This window comes from Vicia villosa, unplaced genomic scaffold (assembly GCF_029867415.1).
Source record: "Vicia villosa cultivar HV-30 ecotype Madison, WI unplaced genomic scaffold, Vvil1.0 ctg.001190F_1_1, whole genome shotgun sequence".
Taxonomy (NCBI): Eukaryota; Viridiplantae; Streptophyta; class Magnoliopsida; order Fabales; family Fabaceae; genus Vicia; species Vicia villosa.
The window spans coordinates 408,467-419,297 of NW_026705527.1; positions in this window are offsets into that span (position 1 = coordinate 408,467).

Genomic DNA, 10,831 nt, shown 5'->3' on the forward strand with positions numbered 1-10,831 from the left:
ATATATATATTGCAATTTCCCTGCACTATGTTAATTCAATGAATTAGAACATTATCGTTCAATTCCTACTTGTTCATGTGTGTTCATGTGTCATTCCATGTTCTTCTGGTGCAATTGGATCGATTTAGAAGTACAAAGAACATGACTATATAATACATTTTTCTCAAGGGATTGAATAAAAAATTCACACACTCTAAGTCTTAGATTATGATGATGAATTTTTTACCTGGTATAGACAAAGATTTTTCTCTTGTTATTCAACAAGAAAGGGAGCTGAATAGTTCAGTCTCCAATCTAATTCCTAACATTTTGCATGCTGAATTGTGGAGTCATTTCTCTACCATATCCATATTAGGACACAAGTATTTTTTTAACCCTTGTTGATGACTACACAAGATATACTTGGGCCATCTTTCTTAAAACTAAATATCAAACCAAACCTATCCTTCTTCAGTTTGTAGCATATATTTAAAATCAATTTCACACATCTATTAATTGTTTAAGATCTAACAATGGCATAGAGTTCATTGCCAGGACTAATTTCCTTTTGTCCTAAGGTATTTTCCACCACAAATCTTCTTTTGAGACACCCCAACATAACGGGATGGTGGAAAGGAAACATCAACATATTCTTAATGTTTCTAGATCTCAAAATTTACACTCTGATGTTCCCTTGAAAATGTGGAACTTCTGTATGCAACATTTTATACACCTTATCAATCGATTTCCTACCCCCTTTATTAAAATCAAAATGTCCTTATGAAAGTCTATTTCACAAACCACTATCCCTGGTCCATTTGAAAGTATTTGGTTGTTTGTGTTATGCTTCTACATTACTAGTGTTAATACTATTGATTTGTCCTTTAAAAATGGACTTACTCAACATACTCCTCCAGCTTCCCCTAACCCTACAAATAATGTTAGTTCATCTAGTACATCTAATGTACCACTCAGTCATGAGTTTTCCTTTCAGAATAGCTAATCTTTATCCAATAGTCCAACATCTGACAGCCCTGGACCTTAGCCAAGCAGTTCAGATCTTGATTTCACTAAAAACTTTGTACCATCCCTAAATTCTGAAGAAACTTCTTCATTACCCTCAAGACATTCCACAAGAGCTTCCCATCGTCCTAGTTATATAGTCATGATCTTGATTTCCCATTGGTTATAGATGGGTATACAAGATCAAGTACAAGGAAAATGGCTCCATTGAGAGGTATAATGCTAGACTTGTAGCTAAGGGTCAAACCCAAATATCATTTCTATTCTACTTCTTGCAAACTTCATCCTAATGTTACTTATACTTTATCTTCAGTTCTTTCATATAAATAATATACTCACTCATATAAACATTTTTCCTACTCTGTTTCCTTAAACATTGAATCAAAGATCTTTATCCAAGCCATTAAGCTTGATTGTTGGAAACATGCTATGGATGTTGAGTTACAAGCTCTTACAAAAAATCAAACATGGATTGTAGTTGAGTTACCATATGGAAAATTTCCCATTGGTTATAGATGGGTATACAAGATCAAGTACAAGGAAAATGGCTCCATTGAGAGGTATAATGCTAGACTTGTAGCTAAGGGTCAAACCCAAATAGAAAGTATTGACTATTTTAACACGTTTCCCCTATAGCCAAGATTACTAGACTTAGAGTGTTATTTTCTATTGCTGCTATTAGAGACTGGTACTTGGAACAGCTAGATGTTAACAATGCTTTCCTTCACGGTGACTTGAATGAAGAGGCAAATATGACTCTTCCTCCTGGCCTCTCTACATCCAATCCTTCCCAGGTGTGTAAACTTCAAAAATATATCTATGGTTTAAAATAGGATAGTAGAGAGTGGTATGCCAAACTCTCATCTTTTTTTTATATCTTTAGGATACTCAGGGTCACAAGCATATCTCTCCCTATTCATAAAATCAAACAAGAATAGTTTCATTGCACTACTAGTCTATGTAGATGATATATTTCAAGCTGGGAACTCCATTCAGAACACAAAAACGCTTGAGTGACGTCTTGGGTACAGTGATTTTTATTGGGATTAGGTTAAACTTCATCTCACGCCTCCTTGTCAGAAATCTTTGCATTGTTCAAGTTTTTCTTATCATTACATGAAAAGTTCTTTCATTTAAAATCAATTCACTCACATCTCACACACTTTCACCTTAAACCCCATCACTTTCTCTCTAAGAAACCCCTTTGTACTCTTTATAACCAAACCCTATTCTCATCATCGTCAACATGGATGCTCAACAATCTTCATCTTCTCAACAACAACAAATGGGTACTGAAAATTCACCTCAAATCGATTCAACCCATCAAGCGACTTCTCCTCGGCAACAACATCAATGACATAATCAAGAGCAATTGAGAAAAGTAATTTCTGAGACTTACCTATCAACTCATGTCTCTCATTTGGAAGTTTTAAGTGAACTTTAGGTAGATTTTTAAAATATCAAGGAAAATGGTTTTGATTTGATAAACGAAGTAGCTTTTCAAAACTAGGAAACTTTCTTTATCCCTCTTCAAGGACCAGTTTACCCATAACTTATGAAGCATTTTTGGATTTTAGCGAAATCAACCGCAAAGCATGTTTCTGCAAATGTTTTAGGAATAGAGATCTGCATTACTGAAAGTCGAATTGCCCATATGTTCAATCTCGATGAAGAATGCGTAATTCCAACTTCACCCTCCAACGGATCTTTTGATGCCTATATAATGAATATTTGGAAGATTAAAACACTAGATGAATGACGAATTACTGAACAAATGAAATATTTTTTAATACGCTGAACTCTGTACATTTGAAAAGTTGTAAATAGCAAGGGACTTTTGTTCGTTAACTTTCTCAACACTATTGTGTTATCTTTTATTTCAATTGTGTAATATGCTTTTGAGAAGTATCTTGTAGCCACGCACTCTTTGTATTTCAACTTGTAAGTTGATTGTATCCCTAAAAGACTAGGGTTTAGTCAATATTTCTCAAGAAGACATTGACGGGTAGTCTTTGTTGGTGTCTGTAATCAGGTTGATTATAGTGGATTAAGTTCTTGTTAATAAGGCAAAATCATCTTGGCGGGTGGACTGGAGTAACTTTGTTAATAGTGACCTAGGATAAAAATATCTTATTATTTATTTTTATCCTTTGCTCCTCTTTGTTTGTCTTGGATAGGCAAACGTTTTAAATCTTGAAACCCAATTAAATTTATTTCTTGTGTTTCCTTTTACCTTCAGTAACAAATCCATGTCAAGCCTTAAACCCTGAAAGGTTTCCCAGTACATAACATCTGCCGAGCTACCCGGGTCGATCAAAACTTGATTCACGTCCCAATTTTCTATTTGGATGCTAATCACCATTAGATCATCTTTGTGTGGCACTACGCCCCCTCCCCCTGCATCCCGCCTAGTAAAACTTATTTGGGGTTCAGAAGGATGATGTTTTGGTCGGGGGTTGTAGGAAATGTGCATCACCTGCCTTGCATCATTTTTTCGTGCCCGGTTGGATTCACCACCTCAGGCAAAACCCCTGGCGATAATGTTAAACATAGTATTAAAAACTGGACCGAACCTGCTGGTTCAAGTGGGAATCAGGGCTCTAGCTCAATTTAACTATCCATAAAAACCGCCCTACTATCAGACCGGATGAAAACCTAGAAAATCAACATAAAACCAGTGAAATCGAGAAGAACTAATGATTAGACTGATTTCTCAAGTTGAACTGCTTTACTGTTATTATTTTCCAAAAAATACAAAACGATGATATCGAACACTTTGACATAGATTGTCAATGGTTTTTCTATTTTAAGAATTGAGAGTTTTCCACGACCAAAAAAATAAGAAGAAAGAGTATAGTACATATCAAATTGATAGAAAGAGTTAAGAAGGAGACATAGCCTCTTTTTTTGCTCTTCAATTGTTTAAAAAATTGTAAATAAAATTAAAAAGAAATAATAACCCTAAAAAAGAATTGTGATAAAAGGAAAGAGAAGGTTTAGTTAATATGGTACATGCGTAGAAGAAACACTTCATTCTAGTATTTTTTTCCTAAAAATTTATTAGTATCATTAATAAGTATATTTCGATTTGATAAAAATAATATTACATTTTAAAAATTGTACTACTCTTTTGTTTGGAGAATATTTCATATTTTTTATCTAAATATTCATAATAATAATGTAATATTTTGCATATACATTTTAAAAATTAGATTATGAGATACTATAATGAGTATATTTTAATATATTATTATTTAATTATGTAATAAATTAAAAAGAAGTAATATTTTAAATAAAACGGTTGAACTCCGGCCTAACCACAGTCTGATTTTAAATCCTTAAATCTCATCTTACATTGGTTTAATATCCGGTCTGGTTTTAATTACCTTGGTGTTAAGTGTGTGGCATGCATGGGGCAATTCGCCCTCACTCCTCCCTCTTGGGTTTCATTGGGGTGACGTTCATTCGTTGGCACGATCCGGGGAGGATCGTCCTTCGTTTTGCACATACTTCTGGAGGTTCCCCCTTTGTATAAGTTTCTTCATTTCTTGTTTCAGATGGTAACAGTCCTTGGTGTGATATCCTTCAATTTTGTGATACTTGCACCAACTACCAGAATTGTGCCCCACGTATATCTCATAGGGGGTATGCTTCTAGGATACTCGAGTTGTGTAGGTTTCTTGCTAAATCTTATCTCTGTTGGCATTCAGAGGAGTCCAACGTTCCAAAGGTCTTCTATCGAGCCTCCCCGAACGGGGCAGTTTGTTCCTACCATATCATTGTTCCTTAGATTTTTTAAGTACCGCCCATTCGAATTGAGGAGACGAACCTTTTTACCCCGGCATATCTTGTCTTTTCTCTATATTGCTTTCTTCCCCTTGTATGTAAAATTTCCCCCGAGTGGTGATATATTCCATCATGGTGGCGGGTTTTTGGGCCAACAATTCGTTAAAGTGTCTGGCCCTTAAACCATTCTAAAAGGCTCTCACGAACATATCTTGATTGGGATGGGCCATCTTGATGGTTTATTCGTTGAAACATGCGACGTATTCCTAAAGCGTCTCGTCCTGTCCTTGGCGGACGTTGAATAGACTAGCGGTTGAAACCTTACGGTATTTGCTGAAAGAGAATTGGTGGATCAATCTTACAGTGTTTGCTGGATGAGAATTGGTTGATCAATCTTACGGTGTTTGCTGGAGGAGAATTGGTGGATCAATCTTCATGAAAAATCTTGGTAACTCGTCACCGAGTGTCTTGGAAACCCAATGTACCAGCGTAAGGCCGCCTCCTTTAGGGTCTCGGCCATCAACTTGCACTTTAGTGATTAACTAGCTCCGATGATAGCTATTTGGGTGTTGAAGGTTAGGATATACTCCTATGGATCATGCTTTTCGTTAAACGATAAGAGCTAGGGAGGTTTGAAATTTTCGGGGACCTCGTCGTTCCAGATTTCCTCTGATAACACTTGTGTATCAATAGGATTGTCGGGATCCTCATCTTCTGATGTATCAATAGGGTTGTTGGGATCCTCATCTCCTGGTGGAGGTTGAGGGTGTTGCTGTTGAAGTTTGTGAACTGTGTTATGTGACTGTTCGTTCTGTTGACGTAAGAGCTCTACAACAACGACTAGTTCTTCCATGGTATGAGATCCCTTACCATTACTATTAGTCATGCTCATAGTCCATCTATTTGCAATTTTGTGCAGCCTGGGAGAGTTTTACCAGGCCTCACGGTGGGCGCCAACTATTCCTGAAGAACATTATTGATAACTTCTCTGAAGCTGGCCGGGAGAAGTTGCGGTGAAATGATAGCTTTTTAGTCTAAAGATTGCTTGCCTTTAGTCATTTTTGAGTTGCTTATTTATAGTATATGATATTAATGGAGTGATTGAATCGCCTTCATAGTCATCACGGTAATGGTTCCCTTGTGCCTTGATGCCATAAAAGACATTGAATACTATGGATGCTCATGTTTCCAATATTAACGGTCGACTTAATTTGGACGTCTTACATGGGTTTGGGTTTTGTGTATCCCAGGTCGATCTTGATGTGTCGGATCCACCCGGATATGGGCGTCTTGGTGAGTTACCCGAAATTTACATCTCGAATGTACATAGTCCCTCAAGCGTGAGGCCTAATAAGGGCAAAACACTTAAGTTAGTTTGCGACTTGGAATAAAATTGGAACATGATGAGTTATCCAGGATATACATCCTGAATGCATAGTGGCGACTTGATGAGTTACCCGAGTTATTATATATATATATATATATATATATATATATATATATATGTATATATATATATATATATATATATATATATATATATATATATATATATATATATATATATATATATATGAGTTTGAGATAAAACATAATTAACTGAGTTAGTTAATCATACTTACGCTAATAATTTTGCAAGCTACTAGAGTGACCATTTTAAATAAAAATACATTATTCATTTATTACCTATATTTTAATTTGATTAAAAATATTAGAGAATGTGAAATTGTTACTTTTGTTTTAGGTTTATTGATTTATTTATTTGCAAGTTCGAATTTATACAATTATGATCATTTAAAATAAATTCTATCAGTGTGACAATATTATAAAAAGTATGGTGCCTATTTAATATTGACAAACTAAAAATTTAAATCTTAATTTATATTTAATTTTTCAAATAAAAATAAATAAATAAATATTAACCTTTAATATATACTTAAATATTAGTATAACAAGTAAAAAAATATTTATGGTAAGATTATCTCATAACTTCAATAAATGCTAAATGTTAAATGAATCCGATAAGAAATGATAAATTCTCATTAAATTATTTATATTTTAATTTTATTGATTTATTTATGGATTTAAAAGTACCCTCGAACATGACGGTCTTTTAATAACTTTGGTTTAATAATACCCTTTTTAGGGACAGATGTATATCTCTTAAACATATATTGATGGAAAGAATAAGGAATTACCTAACACTTTTTCATTTAAAATTATCTTTATATTTCATATATTTAAAGAACATTAAGTCTTGAATCAAAAGAACTTTGAGTCTTCTCATTTCGACTATCAATATTGATCAACGACAGTTTTTTCTTTGTGAAACCTGAAATAGTATAGAATTGTTGTTTGACTCGAATTTGGCTTTTAAAATGACCGCTTACGTTTGATTTTAATACCAATTTGTGTTGCGATCAGATCTTTGACTTTGAAATGATAATTGAGGTTTGGTTGGTGCAAATAGTCATTTTGACTCAGTGTATGAGATGTTCTCATTACAGTTGATTTGGATATTAAAATTGCAAACACATTAATTCTCGAATGTCTTTTTATTTTAATGATTAAATGGTTTTGTTAATTATTTTGTTCTTTAAATGTACTGTTTTCCGTTAATATATTTATAAAATTACATTAAAATTTTAAATTTTTAAATAATTTAAATAAATATTGTAATAAACAAGCATCATCCATTCAAAAAAAAAGTGTAATTATTTATGAAATAGAAAAATTGGAAAAAGGGAAAGAGAAAATTGAACTCTCTAAATAGTGTGTATGAATGATAACATGGCGAATATATGGTTTGCAAACCATGTTAGGAGGATTAAGAGAATCTTTGAAGAGGATTAACGTGTTCATATTTGTCATGTGTTTGAGGGGGCAACTAATTGAAGAGGCAAGTGGGTGGCTAATATGGCCTATGGCTTGGAAGACACGCTTTGCCATTTTAAAATTTGAGTCAGTATGTATTCTTTGTTTAATAGCTTAATATCATACTATTTTTGTTCTACTAAGAATAAGTATTCAAGTAAACTCAAAAGTATAAAAAAAAATTAATCATGATTAGTTTGGACAAATTCTACTATGGTCAATTCATATATTGTTAATCAAAGCTAGAAGACCTAAAGAGCAGTAGAATCTTCTCTGTCTTATATAGCAAATACATTGTACATCTTGTTATTCCCAACCTAGTTCTTTTGCTACGACTATCTTTAGGGAGAACTTAATGGAAAAGGATACACATAATTAGGCTAATCTTCAATTTATACATCCTCATACGGAAAGGAGGTCATTTGAGACACAAGATAAATTGGTATGCCACTAGCATTGCCTAATGAAAGTTTTGTGCAAACCAAAAACACGTCAAGCAATAGAGGAAACTCATTCGGCCCAATAACATTACTTTAAAAACTAATTAGAATATGATTCATCAGCAATGAGTAGGGATGGCAAAAATATCCATACTCGCGGATAAAATCCGTCACGGATATAAGGCGGATAGTTTAAAAGATATCCGCAGATAAAATAAATGGATATTTAAATACCTGTTTATTAATGGATATGAATACGGGTTTAATGTTATCCATATCCGCGGATATCCGTATCCGTTAATAAATTATAAAAATTATTTAAATATTATTAGTTTTTTATACTTTATCTTTTCATTTTCTAAAAAACTAGTCTCTTTTATATTCTATACAAATTTTATTGGCCATTTCATCTTTAAGCTTCTTCGATACTCCATATCTCACTTCAATAATTTCATTGTCCAACCAATCAGTACCACTCTTTTCCCGTCCAACCAGTGTCATCCTTTCTACTTCTCCGTCGTCCGTTCTTCCACTATAGCTCACAATCACAATATCATTGTTTTTTTTTTGTTAAAAATAAAATTTATGGATATTATGCTTTGGTGAAAATGAAGAAAATTAATGTGATGGAATTTTGTTGTTAAAATAAGAGAGATTTGTATGAATGTTATGTCATAATAACGCCTTTTGTCTTAAAAATAAGTTGAAAATATTTCTTCAAAACATAATTTTAGAAAAATAGTGTTATCCATGGATATCTCTAAATATCCGCGGATATCTTAAAACCCGCGTATTACCCGTTTAGCGGATATCTGACGAATATGGGGCGGATATGGATATCATATTTATCCAATGGGGCGGACACGGATATCGTACTATCCGTCCCCATGGATATCCATTTACATCCCTAGCAATGAGTAAGTATCCTACATGAATAGGTTAATCTCCCAACATAACTACAACGACATGATGTCCATGTACATGTTACTTCATATTTTCGACACAAGATAATGGTAGAGATTAAAGACAATCCTGTAGCCATGTGAAGAATTGACTTGGAATATATTGCAGTCGAAATGGTCATTTTCAACTATAAGGTTGAAGTTGGTTATAAATTGTGCCACATTTAGTCAGAGTATGCTTGGATTTTTTGTTGAAATATGAATATCAACAGAAGTTGAGTCTAAGACAAGATATGCTCAAGTTTTGAGACTTGGTAGAAATTGGAGAATTTTCAATTTTGTATACTACTTTGCAAATAAAAGTTTTTTGTCGAAGCAAGATGTAAATGGATAAGATTAAACAGTTATTGAAGAACACGTGTAAACTTGTCAAAGGCGAAAGACTGCATGGAAATGGAGACGTGTCAAGCTTTGTTAAGTCGACACCGTTGGTGGCAGCTGTATTAGAACTAGTATAGTTTGTAGGTTTAGAGGTCCGCAATTTTACACAAATTTTGTATGCTCAAAATTGATGGGAAATTAAGACACAATAATTGAACAACACGTCGCGGATATAAAATTCTCCAAACTTGTAGGAACCATGAGGATCAACAATAAATATAAGACGGAAAAATAAATGCACAAAAGAACACCGATATTTTTAAGGTGGAAAACCCCTCGATTTGAGAGTAAAAACCATGAGTCGTCCAGACCAAAGAAATAGCTCCACTATAATCAATTGAGGGTACAAGAGAGTCTTAAAGTGATTCACAAACAAGTACTAACAACCGCAAATCACAAAGCACAATTAACTTACAAATAAGAATAAAAAAGCTGAAAAATAACCCAAATATGCAGCTCCAATACGATGCCCATATCTCTCAGCTCAGACCTTGTTTTCAAATTCTGAACGGTCAAAAGTTAGATATATGAGTTGCGAACATGCTCATAAAATTTTAGCTCGGTCCAACGGTTAACAAATCGGAGATCGTCGATTTAGTGGGACTGGTGCAGAAAAAATGGGAATGAGTTTCTCTCCTCTTTTCTCTCTTTTGAATCCTTATTTTTTATCTATCTCTCTTAACACTAAATTGACGCTCTCCACTTAAATAAGTGAGACAAATAGGCTATTGATATTTGGGTTATTCTCCACATAGGAAAGGAAGCCAAACCCAACAAATCCCCCCTCACAACTATGTGGAGAAAATCGTCAAACCGACGATATCACAACAAGCTTCAAATTTTCCTTTTGGTAATGCTTTAGTCATCATATCAGAACCATTATCATTTGTATGAACTTTAGCTAACTCCAACAACTTAGCATCCAATTCGTCGCCTATCCAATGATATCTCACATCAATGTGTTTGGACCTGTTATAAAAAGTTGGATTCTTACCAAGATGAATAACGTTTTGGCTATCAACGAATAACACATATTTGTCTTGAACAAAACCGAGCTCTTGCAAAAATTTCTTCAATCATAATAGCTCTTTGCATGCTTCGATAATGGCAATGAACCCAGCCTCTGAAGTAGACAATGCTACACACTTTTGCAATCTAGATTGCCAAGCCAAAATTTCCCCTGCAAATTTAATCATGTAGCCCAAAGTGGACTTTCTGGAATCAATATCTCCAGCCATATCAGAGTCAGAGTACCCCACTAGAGTGGGCTTATCTCCTCCAAAACAAAGCCTCATATAAGTAGTACCGCGAAGATACCTTAAAATCCATTTTACAGCATTCCAATGCTCTCTACCTGGATTTGACAAAAATCTACTGACAGTACCA